This window comes from Amphiura filiformis, chromosome 3, assembly GCF_039555335.1.
Source record: "Amphiura filiformis chromosome 3, Afil_fr2py, whole genome shotgun sequence".
Classification (NCBI taxonomy): Eukaryota; Metazoa; Echinodermata; class Ophiuroidea; order Amphilepidida; family Amphiuridae; genus Amphiura; species Amphiura filiformis.
In genome coordinates this window covers 8,836,881-8,853,425 of record NC_092630.1, presented here as the reverse complement: position 1 = coordinate 8,853,425, position 16,545 = coordinate 8,836,881, and the positions used below count along the sequence as shown (strand labels likewise).

The window sequence follows — 16,545 nt, the reverse complement described above, 5'->3', positions numbered from 1 at the left end:
ACATAATAGCTGCGAAGTAGTTAATTATAGATAGTGACACAGATAGACCTATATACCTGGCAGCAATGACACGTTGTTATGGGTAATCGATCAGCAACTCTATTGAATTTATTTAAATGAGGCGCCTAAATTAAGATGGGTGGTAATTTCTGGTAAATAATTCTTTATCGACGGTAAAGTGTGCTTTTGTGTTTATGCGACAACTCTAGCACACCCTTGGATGGTATTATACAAAAGGTACCTCTCGCTCGTGTAGGCGCTTTCACGTGACTTTCGTTTGATCACTATTGACAGTAGCCTGCCTATAATACGCTGTCAGGTCAGTTACCGATTTAATGGCGGAAGCCCTTTGTCCCGAACAAAAGGTACCTCTCGATGAATAGCTTGGCGGAAACTCTAATTGGCACAAAGGAACAATATGCGTTACGTAATCTATTTCCTCTCCTTTCTATATCTAACCTCCTTGGTCCTATCCCACTCGAGAGCCGTATTCATTCCTTATTTGTTATCTTAATAATGAATATGTAAATATGTAAATAGTTCAAAGGTCAAATTATCACAGTGGGTACGTTTTACCTAGACATGAAGTAACTCATTTAACATCATAGAATATATATTTATCTTTAATATACTTATAGAACAAATATCCTGAAAAAAGCAACGCATATTCCTGGGTAACCTCCTGGACCTATTTTGGTTGGTGTTAGATCGCGGATTGTTGTAGGTTTGCTAATACTTGTCTTGTGGCCTTTAATGTACTGAATTTTTTGTGCAAAATATCCTTGGTTGAACTGATGTAAGATCGCATGGTTCTTGTTTTGTAACCTCATTTGTCGGAATCTTTGCATTTTGATGGGAGGGGGGGGGGCAAAGGTAGATTGACACCTTCGTATCGTCTTAATTTCCGTGACCATTCTTTGGCTAGTTTGACGATTGATTTGACTTCTATGGACCTTTTAGGAAAAAAATAGCCCCCATGTCCCTCGCAAAAATCCCGGCATTTTTCGCTAGAAGTCAAAATCCAGAATGGTCGCCGGCGCCATTTTGAAAATTTTAGTTTTGAACCAGAGCACCTATAATCATGACAAAAGACACTTTTTCGGGTAAGTCAATAAATTTTGGGCCAGAGTACCTAATATCGATAATGCAGGATAATGCAGTAAGGGACTTTAACTGGGATAACGCAGTCTGAACCCCAGATACGGCACCGTAACCACATATAAGGGACGTAAACATAAGATAACGTAATCTAAACTCCAGATAAGGCACCTTATTCGCAGATAAGGAATGTAAACCCCAGATAAGGCAGTCTAAGCCCCAAATAAGGCGCCTTAACCCCAGATAAGGGACGTAAACCTAGGATAACGCAGTCTAAACCCAGGATAAGGCATCTGAACCCCACATAAGGCGCCTTAACCCCAGATAAGGGGCGTAAATCCAGATAAGGCAGTCTAACCCCTAGATAAGGGACGTAAAGCCCAGATAAGGCGGCAATAACACACTTATGCTTCCATATGCATGACCATTTTAGAATTAGCCATAAAAGTGGGTTAATTCATGATTCCAGATTTTTTCAAGATGACGCCGACGACCGCCACCTTGCATTTCTGGATAAAAATGAGGTCGTAATGTCAAAGTAATGTCAGATTTGAAATCCTTGTGGTCGACTTAACCGAAAAAGTGCCAGCGGCCATCTTTGATTTCTGGGTGATAATGACGCCGTAATGTCAAAATAATGTCAGAATCGGATTCCTTGTGCTCGACTTATCCGAAAATATGTCATTGTACATGATTATTGGTGATGCTCTGGTTCAAAACTTAATTGGTCAATATGGTGCCGGCGGCCATCTTGGATGTTGGCCTCTAGCGAAAAATGATGGAGGCTAATTTTTTTCTAAAAGGTCCATTGAAGTCAAATCAATCGTCAAACCTTACTAGCCAAAGAATGGTCACGGAATTGAAGTTTCGGACCCAATTATAATACAAACTAATTTGCATAAGATCCAAATATTTTATAGATTAATTGTTTAAGAAGTCGTAAAATATACATTCAGGACATTGCAAAAGTATCCAGTGTTGTATTTGGAGACATGCAGGCTTTTCAAGAAACCTCAACATTGATGGCTACCAATCATTTTGATTCAGCCTGTATAATGACATTTAGTGTAAGCTTTTGAAAAAGGAGGTCAATGGGTGGCAAATTTGCCCATTAAAAAAGGTCTGTTCACTCTGTTGACAGGCACATGACGCATGCAATAATGCGAGTGTTGCTAAATGTTATGTTCTGGCAAACCAGAGTTCAAAATATTATAACTCCTATTTTTGAGTTATAATATGATGCATTAAAATACAATATATTTATATTATAGTTTTCTATTATTCTCATTTTTTTTTCTTTTTAGGAACTGCTTTGGGAAAAGGGACATACTTTGCACACAACGCCAGCTACTCGAACGGATACGCTAAACCATCTCCCACAACCGGACATCAGCACATGTTCTACTGTAAAATTCTTACTGGAGACTATACGCTGGGCAATGGCACAATGATTGCTCCTCCAGCTAAACCCAACAACCCAACTGACTTGTATGACTGTGTGGTAAATCAAGTTCAGAATCCAAGTGTATTTGTCATCTTTCATGACAGTCAGGCATATCCAGAATACCTTATCATATTTAAGTAATCTCATCATAATAATATAATTATATGACCCGTTCCCACGAAACAAGGCACATTTATATAGCTGTAAAGAATAATAAATAAAGGTCCCAAAATGTTAAAATGGGGTACCACAGTATCAAGGCTAGCTTCAAAACTGCAAGAGCGTTATGGCTCATATGTGACACACAAGTATTGGCTCTAACCCGTAGATGTGCCTTTTGCCCATTTTGGCTCCTGCTAATTGTGCACCCTTTTGGAAATGTTTACCGGCATTCCACTGATAAGTTGTGTTATGTTGTGGGTTGCACCATAAATTTCTTATGAAATTTAGATCACGGGGACAAAATTGGAAGCACTGTATTATCGGTATACTTCGGCATATTTTCTCTTTCTCATCAATATTACATGTAGTACTTATGTTCTTTGATAAGTGCTAAGGGTGGTACAACCATGAAGAATTTGACACATTTTACAGTTGTTATCTTTGAAGGCCTTTATCTCAAAATTACGTCCCATATATATTACAAGAAACACGGCATTTATTCAGACCCATGACGTTTTAAATTAATCTTTAATTTTAAACTTTGATTTTGCATTGTTTTAAAATATTAAAATATCCATCTTCAAGTTGACGTGATCGTGTCACGTCATTTGTGATCTACATTGTTACATTGTGCCCAATTTAAGTGAAAACTGCTATTTTGAGTCAATTTAACGAAGAATCACAATATTTGTTGAGTATAAAACCCTTTACAAAATTGTGATATACTTAATTTCATGAATGTTTATAGTAACTTGACATTGTTTGTATATCTCATATAATTTTATACCCAGACAGATTTGCTGATAGTTATGTGATTTTCTGTCACATTCATATTTGTATACTTTTACATTAGCATGGTTACCTGCGAATACCTTTATTTATTAATTTAAAGAAAGGACAAAGGTTTCTTTGATGGCTATGTTTGCTATACCTCCCCACCACGACAAAAGGACATATGAGTCATACATTTTTTTCTTTTTTACCAAAAAGTTCCGCTTAAAAATGTAAGTAAATTGCTTGAAGATACTTACTTGGGTTGTGAACACATAAAAAAAAAGGCATCTGAGGAAACAACACCACAAAAGGAAGTATGGGACATACAATTTGACCAATTGTGATGATTTTATGTAAATACTTGTGTAATATTTTAAGGCAGTTAATTATTATGTTAAGGTACTCCAATTTAACATGCCAGAACAACAAATAGTATGGGTATTACATAAAACCTTAAATAAATCAAACAAAATCATGGTTTTTGCGCCATATCTTAATAACAAAAAATGGTTGAGCAGTATAGCACAGCGTTATTTTTTGGCAGAACGTAAAAGCATGGTGATTATTCCATAATCCATAAAAATGTCACCAGACGATAAGGACACCAAAAGTCCATTTAGTATGAACTTCATCAACATCAAGTATACTGTCATAGTTTCATTTCGATATGCATAGAGTACATTTCATGTATTTCATGGTTAGCATAAAACGATCAGATGCTTATTTTGCCTGCCCCTTAAAAAGAAGAGACAATAGAAAAAAATTGTATTCTTTATAAACAGTCTCAACAAAAATGATATTAAAATTAAATCAGGGATTGTCGTTATTAAATTATTACTAATTAATGCTATTTGAACTAACGTCAATTAAGGAAATGGAATTTTAATCTTCATAAGATTTTTGATATGTACCATTATTCACCCTAATGAACGCGTTGAGACAGCTACAGAGCCCTCGTTGCACCCACTTTTTCTCCTATTTTAGAAATGTTGATCAAATATATTTTGGTATGAAAAAACCCTTTAATCTTTAGCTTTGATAAACCGAAAAAATTATTCCAATCGGCTCAAACTTTTGAAGATATGCGCTTTTAAAGAAAGCCCGTACCAGTTATTCACTCTGTCCACGGAGGAGATTTGGCTACTTCAAAGGTTAAAAAGGAGTACACGTATACCATGCATGAATATCAAATATTCCTAAATGATAACTTTATAAAATAACAACTTTATTAAGGGAATGGACTATGGATATTGTTAAGTGTCATTAATTTGTGGGCAAAATGGATGTGTAATGGGACTTCTTTTGCTATACTTGCAATTGCTTATTTTCTTGGTTATGTGTGCCTTTTCGTACTTTGTTGTTTCTTGTTTTCTTTTTATTTACAACATAGGTCATTTCTCTTCTTCGAATAAAAGGTAGACCTAAAAAGGACTGTTTGTTTAGTTTTTGGTCCTTCTGAAGTGACTTTACTGGCCATGTACCTGTTCTGCCCTCTACCTGGTTGTCCCCTTGACGCATACAGATTTCAGCCCTGGTCCTCATCAATTGCGTTGCGTAACTATCCTTGCACGCCTGATACGAATGCAGCAGTAATATAGTTGCTAAGATCTTGTAGACTAGCTGATGGTGCTCGCTTATAGACGTCGCTTTGGATTTTGCCCCAAAGGAAGAAATCAAGTGGCGTTAGGTCTGGTGATCTTGCAGGCCACTCCACAGCATGACTCATCCCGTGGACAGAGTGAAATGGCTACATTTCTTAGAAAATGCATATCTTCAAAAGTTGTGAGCCGATTGAAATAATTATGCGGGACAACCTGATTAAACAAAGCAAGACCAAGGGCAGGAATTTTCCAACTTCGGTGAGTCATCTGATGTGACGTCATCTGATCAGGTTGGTCTCTAGCCATTTCCAAGAAATATCAGAGCTAACAAAAACGGCTGATGACGAGGATGATCCTCGAAAGGCTTCCGGTAAGCGGAATAAACAAGTATAGACAATGCTACATTCCACATAGACACCTTACAGAAGGTGTACGAACAACAGCGCAGTATTGCCACATCCAAAATATTCAAAACATTAGAGTGTTTAACACATGTTTAGAAAGTTATTTGTGGATGGCATATTGACAAATCTGAATACAATTTATCAAATTTTTTTGATTATTTTAGGCTCTTATTCAATTTATAAATCCAAAATCATATATAATGATACGAACAAAATTTCGAGTTTATTTGTTCAAGAAATTAAAACAATCTTGTCTTAAAATAAGAGGTTATAATATGTATAGACAAATAACATGATGTGACATGATTGAACATGAAATGTCAATTAAAAGATATTGTATGATATAAATGCATGTATGTATGATATAACAAACCAAGTGAAACAAATGATATTATGTAATATTTATGATATGATAATGATATCAAACGAGTAATATTATACAAACAATGATGATATGATAAAAACAAAGAAATAGACGCAATATGCCTTACCTCTTTGAGGTTAAAGATAAATAGTATTATTAAATGAAGAGCTTTGTTGCAAAACCCCTTACATCCACTTGAGCAATTGAGGACCCATCAAAAAGTCATCAAAAAAATCACTGATATATTAAAGGGGTTTTTCAACAAAAGCCGTTTTTGGCGGGATGTTAATCTTACCCAAGCATCCCGCCAAAATCTGCTTTGTTGCAAATCCCCATCAGTACTTTTTTTTCGATGATTTTTTGATGTTTTCTCAAAATTGCTGAAATGGACGTAAGGGGTTTTGCAACAAAGCTCTTCAAATATTGAGCAAGTTATTGATGGTGGTAGATCATTATCTACAATGTACTACTTTGGCCAGATTAGTTGTCCTTCTTCTACAGAATATCTTATTTGTTTTGTTCCCTTTTTTCCTTCTTATTTGTCCTTGAATATGTAGACATAATATTTTGTACTACTTTTCAATACTTATAATAATTACCTATTTAAAATATACACGGAATGTACAGAAACAAAAAGACATTTGTTTGAATACTCATAACATACACATATAGTATAATACAGCAAGTAAATCACACTGTGATCAATAAAATATTTCATATGATCATGATCAAAATACTGATTTAAAGCACAGCATAATAATAGCCATTTTGTTGAGTATCGTCGGTGAGTGCGACCATTTCGACATTAAGATTATATCTGTTGATGTTTTCTCATATTGACGAATCCAATATAACTTTAAACCGTCCCTTTATAGTATAAAGACTATAGAGGGCGACGTAATCAAACTTTTATATAGATATGCGCCCTTGATCGGGGCGAAGGGCGCATTACGATTTCAATAAATATATGGCAATGCAAAGCCGTATTTGCCATGATCGCTTTCGGCGCTCGGCGAATCGCCTAATTCACTTCATGGGTTATTTAGCGACGGTTTAATAATACCACAGGTTTTAATCAGTATACAGTCATCACAATGGTGCACATTCATCACAATGGTGCACATTCAGAAATCAAATCTCCTTTTTGATTTAAAAAATAATTATATATCTTTTCAATACCAAGACGATAATACATAGCATCAAAATAATTGCAACAAATTTATTTCGTACAAGACTTTTTATGATTATCATGTTATGTTGATATAATTTGATCTTCTGTTTCGGGTCGTCAGTTCCCTGTTATTAGTTTCCTGTTTTCTCAGGTAAAAAGGCGCTCAGTTTACAAAATGTAACTCCTGTCACTGTTGAAATCTTGTAAACATCACCTTTGCCACCTAGCAACAATTCCAGAGATCGGAGATAGGTCAAACTATACTTTTTTCTGAATCCAAATAATGCGAGAAAGAAATGGTTTTTTCCCATGATTTGCCCAATTTTGAAATTTGAGCTCTGCATTAGCGGCCATTTTAAGAAAATTAACATTTTTCCCCTACTTTATTCTTTTCTCCATTATTGATTTGTTGTTCAGGATGGTACTTATAATCAAATGCAGTAAACCTTTGACGAGTGCGTATTTTAGGTATACATCGCGTATTTACTGCGTTGGACGCACTTGTCTCTGATTGGCTGCTGAGGCAATCCCCTTTTGCCGAGTGGAAATTTATGAAAGAACTGTGCGCCGTACGCGTTGTTAGCTCCGAATTTGCAACATCGCGTTAGTCGCGCTCGTCAAAAAGGTTTTCTGCATTTGATTATAGAGACACTAGCAAGCAAAATCGGTGTTCCAATTTTGTCTAGATAGACTTGTCACTCAATGATTAGTGTTGCGATGTACATATAGGCGACGGGCGACACAACTTTTGTCATTACATAAGCTCGTAACGTTGCAACCAAATATGCTGGGGATGTACGGGTTTCAGAAATAGTATTATTATATATTGAGCAAGTTATTGATGGTGGTAGATCATTATCTACACTGTCCTACTTTTCGGAACCGGAGGGGCACAACTTGTAAATGTACCGACGGAAATATTTTTTACCGACGGATGTTTAGAATTGTAGACCCAATTTTTTTTTTTCGATGGTTTGAAAAAAGTGAAGAAAAAAAAAAAGAAAGGATTATAGGCACTACGAACCTAAAACCAAAGCAGAGTAAAAAATAGTCAATTTGTTCACCCAATTTTCACCCAATTTGTTTTTAACCAAAGTCTTCCGTCTACCGACGGCTTTACATGAACCGACGGCCATCATGAGCGAGGGGCACCGGCCCCCCTCCTCCCCCCCCACCCCACTGGCTACGCCACTGACTTTGGCTACATTAGTTGTCCTTCTCCTAAAGAATATCTTATTTGTCTTGTTGTTCCTTTTTCTTCCCTTCTTATTAATTTGTCATCAAAAATACACACATTTTGTTATTACTTTTCATTATTTATGTAATAAAAATACACCCATTTTTGTACTACTTTTCATTATTGATGTAAAAAATACACACGGAATGTACAGAAAACCCAAGGCATTTTATGGAGGCTCCAAACATAGACAGGGTATATATACAGTAAGTAATTTAGACAGTGATCAATGAAAAATCTTGAACATTTCAAATGCTGATCATGATCAAAAACTGATATAAAGCACAACATAATAATGAAACATTTTGTTTAGTATCGTCCATTTTGACATTAGATTATAGCTGTTGTGTTTTTGTCATACTGACTAACCCCCTTACAACTTTAAATCGTCCCTTTATATTGTAACGACTGTAGAGGGCGCTGTTTTTTAATTTTTGCATAGATATGCGCACCTGTTTGGGGCGAAGGGCGCATTACAATTTCAATGAATTTTGGCAGTGCAAAACCGTACATTGTCGCTATCATGGCTCGGCGAATCGCCTGACGCACTTCATAGATTAAAAGTACTCTGGTATTTTAATAAAGCACTGAGTTATATGCGGAAATCACAATTATGCACATCCGTAAATCAAACCTCCATTTTGATATAAATATATCTCTTCAATCATGTCAATACAAACGGTGATACTAAAGTACATAGCATCCGACTAATTGCATATATTATATTATGCAAGACTTTTATGAATAGCATTCATGTTGATATAATAGACCTTTTCAAATCGATGTTTGTTATTGATAACCCCGTTTACTATTCCGGTCATCGACGCTGACGCAAACGCAACTATTACGTGAAAAACACGGTCAAGCGTAGACCATACAAAGACCAAATCAAATGTGCCGCAGACGACAAACACTTGCATTTTTCTTTCTTTTACTGTCACATTGTGAAGTGCCAGTTCAATACCGTTAGAAAATATTTCTCTGTGATGACTCATGTTGATTTTGGCTAAATACGTTGTATTTTCACTCAAAAGGGTTCGTGATTCCGCTTGATTCATTGTGCACCAATTTGACCCCTACCTAATTAATACTGAGGTTTTCTGATCTTTTCCGATCTTGATTCGAAAAGGTCTATTAACTGTTTCTATCAGCGCCTTGTGGTCTCAAGTTTTTTAGTTTATAAATGTTGCCTTATGTAGGCCTATGTTATTACACCTATATTAAAATTACAGTAACAATAATGCAGCATTTCAGCTTGCATACATTTGCTACACTATTGGGAACTCCTGGCACTAGTGCTTTGAAATCTTGGAAACATCACCTTTGCAGTCTAACAACAATTCCAGAGACTTAAGGTTTTTTAGATATGTACTAAGTTTATCTACCGATCTATGGTTACTTATTGTATCCCCATTCTCTTTGAAGAATACTTTTAGCTCTGGGCCATGGCACATTTTCTTGATCGTTTTTCCGTCCTCTGTTTTCAATGCAACTTCCGCTACTAATCGTTGAACCAAAACAGATACATCGGAAAAATGCGTTTTGCACCTTTTGCAAACTAATTTATCCTTTTCGACGAGTTTGAAACACTTGTTGCAGCAATTACTTGCCCACTTCGCGTCTGCATTTATAACTTTCCCAACGATCGACATGGTTGCGAGCTTGGTTGTAGACAACTTTAAAGGTGCTGTAGTATGTTGCTTAGGTTCGGTTATTTCAACATTCTTCACTCTTTGGTCTGGTTTGGTTTTCGCAGTCTTACCAGTAGTTGATGTTTTCACTTTTGATTTAGCAGACATTTCTTTCGCGGGTTCGTCTGGTGAATTGCTGCTACGTTGTTTATTGGTTTTTGTAGAAGTATGAGGAGTATAACTCACTAAGGTTTCTTCTAGTGGTTTTAGTGAATCGCTACGCTGTTTACTATTTTGTTTAAGAGGGGCTCTGTTATTTTCTTTTGGAGTTTCTGGTGGTTTCCGAGATACTTTAGTTTTTTGAGGTAGCTTTTTGCCCGTTGCTTTTCCAGCAGTGTCGTCTCTTTGAACAGATTGAATAGGTGAAGCCGAATCAATATCTGGAATACCACATGAAAAATGCATTAAAATTAGTACAAACAAGTCCAATATTAGTTCAGTGGTTCTTGAGATAACTTTTGATATTTTGAGAAAATATCTCAAACCTTAGACTTTTATAATGTTGAAGCCTAAGGCTAGCACGCAGAGCATGTCGTTACAAATATTCAACCAAATTTCTAGTCATGACAGACTCGGTAAAGAAAACATTGACACTGGTTTAATAAAAACAGATTTATTCTTGATTTCCTTAATAATGCACATGTAAGGCATTCTAGCCGTAGAATTGTTAAAGAATGGGTTAGCTGTCAAGCTACTTATCCCTTAATGGGAAAAACAAAGTTGTGAAGAGTGTAATCAGTTCAGTTTGGTGTCGCCTACCAGCTGAGAGATGCGAGTCATTTGCATAATAATGATCAAGTAATGGTGCTCGTAACACAGGCTCTAAGACAGTATCTCGGTATCACTCGAGTTCGTGACTTTAAGTCAGGAACTCGTGATCACGGGATCCTGAGTTCCTTTCGTTCCTGAGTTCTTGACATTTTAAAAGTCGTATTAAAAAGGCGGGTGGGTTCGTCATGTGAATGCAAGAAGTTCGTACCTGCATATTTGCCGAAATTCAGCTTTTCAGTAATTATAAAAATGTAAATCAAAAGGTACATTTTCAGATACGCTCGTATGTTATAAATTTTTATATTATTACTATTTTTCGTTATTTCAAGTCAGCAACACAAGAAGTCGGCATCTTCAGTCGACTTCCTGATATTCACAAACATAAAATTTCGTTGAATTTAACAGTGTATTTAAGGGATCAGCTTTTGTACATTATATCATTTTGCAGGTTTGAAAGTGAGGAAGGAGTAATATTAAAATCACAAATATTTGATTGGTGTAACCCGACCGACCCTAGACTTTTTTCATATTTTTTTTGCCAAAAAATATTTTAAAAATTTTTAAAAAAAGTTCCATGACCTTTATCATATGCAATTTACAGCTTAAAATAATAATAATTACAATAATAAAAAATGCCAACCGACCTACCCTAATTTTTTTTTATGTTACGCCAATCAAACAATTTTTAAGGCCTAATCTAACAACCGTTTGAATGGAAATTAGTAGGAGGTGCTGTTTGTTGTGTAATTAATACAAATAGAAACACTTCAATGTAGAACTAAAATGATTTAATGTTGTTCTCATATTAAAGTATGGGAAGGGATGAAAATATTAGAAAATAAAAACTATGAAAATGCTATTGAAAATTCCCTTCTGTATAATATAGTACAACAAAAAGAGTATATACTTTCGCTTTAAGAGAATATATCTACTTATTAGCACGAATGATATGTTGAAATATGTATGAAGTACACAAATATACAGAAAAGAGTTGTGAAAGAATTTTGCAATTACTAGTATTTATTACACCTACCTGGACAGTCTTTGTCTGACGTTGGATCATACCCCAGTTCTATCATTTCTTGTAAATCTTTAGCCAATCGGTTATGTTTTGTTTTACCCAAAGCATTTATAAGTTGACCATACATCTCCTTTCCTTTCAGTACTAGGTAAAACACCATTTTCATAGCAGCCTGTTCATTGCAATGCTGATCTTTACAAGCCATGATTTCATTACGTTCTTCCGCACTCAGACACTTCAAGTAAGGTAGTACATCGGTATTCCGTGTTTCAGTAACCAATCTTGGAAAGAATATATGGACAAAATCCGTCTTTGTTGAACGATTTCACAAGGTACAGCTTTACCATCCTCCAACATTTCGGAAATGTGTTTCTGTCCTGAAATATCATTAATTGTATTTAATTATTGGTAACAATATCTTTGGATTTCTGATTATATAAATATCAAATTAGAATCAGATGACGTATACACAGTCGAGGTGTCCAAGAGATGGGCATTATCTGCATATTATAACTGCTGTAGTTTTGAGAATAGAATCATCATTACGAAAACGCAAAGGCTGTTTCCCCAAGTTAAAAGGCAGTGCCTTTGTGTTTTATAACTTTTGTAGATAATACATTTCATTTTCATTTGGGATGGTAGAATCATTAATAGCACTACTTTTAAAGTCATCCGATGAGTTCCTATACACGTAACTTGCCTAGCTCAAATATGGTTATTTTCTATAAGCATACCTGTGATACCAGCAAATACTAAAGGGTTCGAAGGCTACACCCGCCTATAATTAGGTTCATCTCAAGTTTGGTAGTGACTTATGTGCGTATTTCGCTCACTGCGGAATCGAATCGCGCGCGTAAAGTTAATCGCCAGGGGCGATTTGTTGAAAAGCTTGCGGCGCAACCGCCAACTTGAGGTGAACCAAATTATAGTCATGGATCCAGTGGCGTAGATGGGATTTTTTTGTCAGGTACGAGGGGAGAGTCCAAGTTGAGAGGCGGGGACAAATTAATGAGACCCCAAAACTGACAATAGAAAAAAGTTACACATATTTTGTAACACAATATTTCAAGGTTTTTAACTAGTTCTCCTCTTGTAAAGACGCAATTGTTACAAAGAAACAGGTTTACAAGTGGATGGAGCGGCGTGTATCCATTCGGAGCATGACGGTGACAGTGTAAGCACCATTTGGCTAGCCCCGCTCCTCTGTATTTTTTGCAATGGAGGAGAAAGCCTAACAATGATAAAATAATATTATGCAAAACTACCTGACTTTCTCAATGCATGAAGGACTTGCTCGTAAACATCATCTTTGTGTTGTTTTGGTTTTAGGTATTTCAGCCATTCTTTCACTGCCACAATTTCGTCTGCGAATACCAAATAGAGGGTTAAGAAAAAACTATAGACTACAATATATTTGGTTTCATATTAAATACCGCTGCATGGGCGGAAAAACCTCATAATTTCAAAGTTAAGTACAAGAACATATGAACACAATGAGGAACGATTGCTCGCTACAAGAGGAAACTGACCAACCCAAAGTGTTACCATTAAACAAGACAACAAATACACACAAATCCCCACCGGCACACAACCCAACTTGAAGAAAAAAAGCAAGGGAATTTGCCGGCACTAGATCCATTAGGCTATCCCGCTCCCACTGCTAAACGGTGGTTGGCAGTCGAGATAAACAATACACACAATTAAATATTACGCAAGTACACAAGTGCAGGAGATCATTACTGATGCTTTATTGTTTCCCCAGCATTATAACTGAATATAATTAATAAGAAAGAAAGAACAGTTTACCAACCCACCCAACGTGTAATTTCAAAGGTCAAATCCATAAGTAAATGTCCCGACACACCCTCTGATACTTCCCTAAGCACGAGATTGGATATTGAAAAGTGCAACTTTGTCTGAAAACATCAATAGAAAATGTGATTTATTCCCTTTTTTTTTTGGAAAAAGAACAACATTATTTTTGAAAGGATCAACTTTGGGTGGGTAGCTAAAATATCTCCCTTTTGATAAACTTATTTTCTTGTTCAACTTTTCAAATCTATAGACGAAATGTGCTTAAATTTATTTCAACCCTTTTTTGCAGAACCATGAAATGGTCTCATCCTATATTAGTCTATCTAACTTCCTTACTTACTCAGCAACCTTTTAGTCTTAAATGGACATATCTCGATTATGTAAAGAAGGTATGACCCCGAGTGGTGTCGCATGAAAGCGAAAAAAAGTAAGGAATAATGATAAACATATTTCCCCACCAGCTGGTGACACTCATTATAAGACCATATTCATATGGGTCCTTTTCATATCTCGAAATGTCAAGAAGGTATCACCCGCTGAGTAGGGTGAAATGAAAGGGAGAAAAAGTGTCATGAATGTTGCAGAATTATTTAGGTGATTTATAAATATCTGGCGGTAGAATTCCACCCAATTCACGTTGTTAGCTGCCATTATTCCCGATTTTCATGTCGGTACTGCACTCTCAACGCAGAATTGATATATTGTAGGTTGAAAGTACACGTAAAATACTTAAAACTATATAGATATTGCATGAACAGGGAAGGTTTTGTGCATGCCTGATTTAATCTACACCGTGTAATTCACTGAATTTGTTGACGCAATCGTCACTACACTGTCTCGAGGCGTTTTTATTTGCGGACAAAATCTTATTTTTAAGGGGTGGGGAAATTTATTTTTAAATTGAGGAGAAATGGGAGGATTTTGGCATGTTTGCTGTGATTGTTTGGCATGTTTGCTGTGATTGTTTGCCTAGCAATATTGATCGCAATTACACAATTGATGGTGCATATCACGGACCAAACTCTATAGAATTATTATTCAAGGTTGTAACGTGTGTCTATGCTGTCATCACCTGACAACAGACACGCCCCCGGTACAAACAGGTATAATTTGTAAAAAAGCGTGATTATGACAAAAAACATCAAAAAATGATACTTCAATGTATTGTTTTTTAAATTTTTGTATGGCACATCATACATACACATGTGCTGAGGTCAAAAAGGTAACAATTTTGTTTTTGACCCCTGACTCACCTGCCATTCCAAACAACCCCTTAATAAGACAATACAGCATTTCCATTTTATCTTTCTGAAAATGAATAAACCTTTGCAACATATTCATTTATTTTAGCTTGCCGTATATTTAATATGACGGTTTAAAACAGACCATTTCCATGCATGTAAATGTCTCGGAAGACTTGACGTCTCACCATATACACTGGTTCTATTTTGGATATAATTATGTGCTTATACAAGTATCAAGCGGCAAGTTCGCGTAAAAGCTGGCAACCAAACCAATTTAGTTAATTCGAATATGCTGAATTCAAATATTTTGTCTGCCAAGCTATGTTGGAACCCCTTGATCCTTAAATAAGACTCCTACATGCTCATATATGGGGGCAAACATTAAATATACTCCAAATTAACTAAAAAACATGTCAAATTATTCGTCTGGGTCTAAGGATCACAAAAATGTAACATATTTGCGCGTAGGACATATAGTTACCAAGTTGAGGTTCAACAGGTCCATGGCCAATTTGCCTGTTATACAGGGGTGAAAAATTAAGGTTGCTTCGATTTTCGTAAAAATGGATGGAAACTGTTCCTCAAGTTCAAGAGATTCAGAAAAAGAACAGTTTTTACTATCTGCGATGTCAAGTTCAGAAGATAGATGATAAATAAATGCAAATTCTATTAAATCCTATGCAATCATACATATATTTTGTCTTTTTGCTGTGTTACATGATAACTAGACATCGCAGATAGTGCAAACTATTCTTTTTCTGAATCCTCTAAGCTAGGCGAACAATTTGCGGCAACTTTTACGAAATGTGGAGCAACTTTGACCTTTGACCCATACACAACAAGCAAATTGACCTGTGACCTTTCATGCCCCATACCTTTTCAACTATTATAGGTCGTATACGCACAAACATTACATTTCTGGGATCCGCGAGGCCAGACGCACAATTTCACATGTTTGAAAGTGTTATTGGAATCAAATTAATATTTGCCCCCTATACGATCCTGTGGAGTCACTTGGGGGGTCTTTTTGAGGGTCACGGTCTCAAAATATTACTTGGCAGATAGCCAATTCGAGTTCAGCATACCAAAATTAACAGCTTGTTGACAACTTTTACGCAAACTTTCTTCCAAAATAGAGCCAGTCTAATACCTCAACAAGACACCGCACACCGACATCGCCCGGTTAATAATTACACTATACAGCAAGAGACACTGAAATGAATACACGGGATCGATACACGTGGATGTGCTATGCACGATTGATATTCAGACGATAAATCTTTGGATACCGGGTTTGAAAATGATGAATATCTCCCGTAAATGATTTCGTATAAAGAAACCAGATGTGGTTCCTTGCACTTGAATGTATATTTTAACAGATATGATAGTCGTTAGTTTGCGCTTTGAGATACTAGTCAAAAACTGATTTATATGTGCCGAATTATATAGCGCAGTGATCGTGAAGGTAGTCTAAAACCATATGACCTATGGTGTACCATGCTCGACTAACACACAGCGAGGACAGTAACCGGGCTAATCGGGGCTATTGTCAGTACCCTTAGTCAGATGTCCTTCGGCCCATGATACGACACAAAACTATTAAACAGGTCGATATAAAATGGCTATGCGTGGCGGTGGATTCAATTTCAACCTACCATGGCGATTTCTGCCATGAAGATATCGGGGCGATGACACTGTGCACCGATTATTTCTGGTAATTGTCTGTGTCTCACCATTTACCTCATAAT

General features: G+C 36.2%; 1 long non-coding RNA gene across 1 annotated transcript; it reads right to left on the bottom strand.

Annotated features, from left to right (window-relative positions):
• Window positions 1-9,914: 9,914 nt before the first annotated feature.
• LOC140147994 (uncharacterized) lies at window positions 9,915-13,086 on the bottom strand. The gene is made up of 3 exons (XR_011858432.1): window positions 13,004-13,086; window positions 11,896-12,115; window positions 9,915-10,326 (listed from the first exon to the last, which is right to left on the bottom strand). It is a non-coding gene; the product is annotated as an uncharacterized lncRNA (long non-coding RNA).
• Between the last annotated feature and the right edge of the window lie 3,459 nt (window positions 13,087-16,545).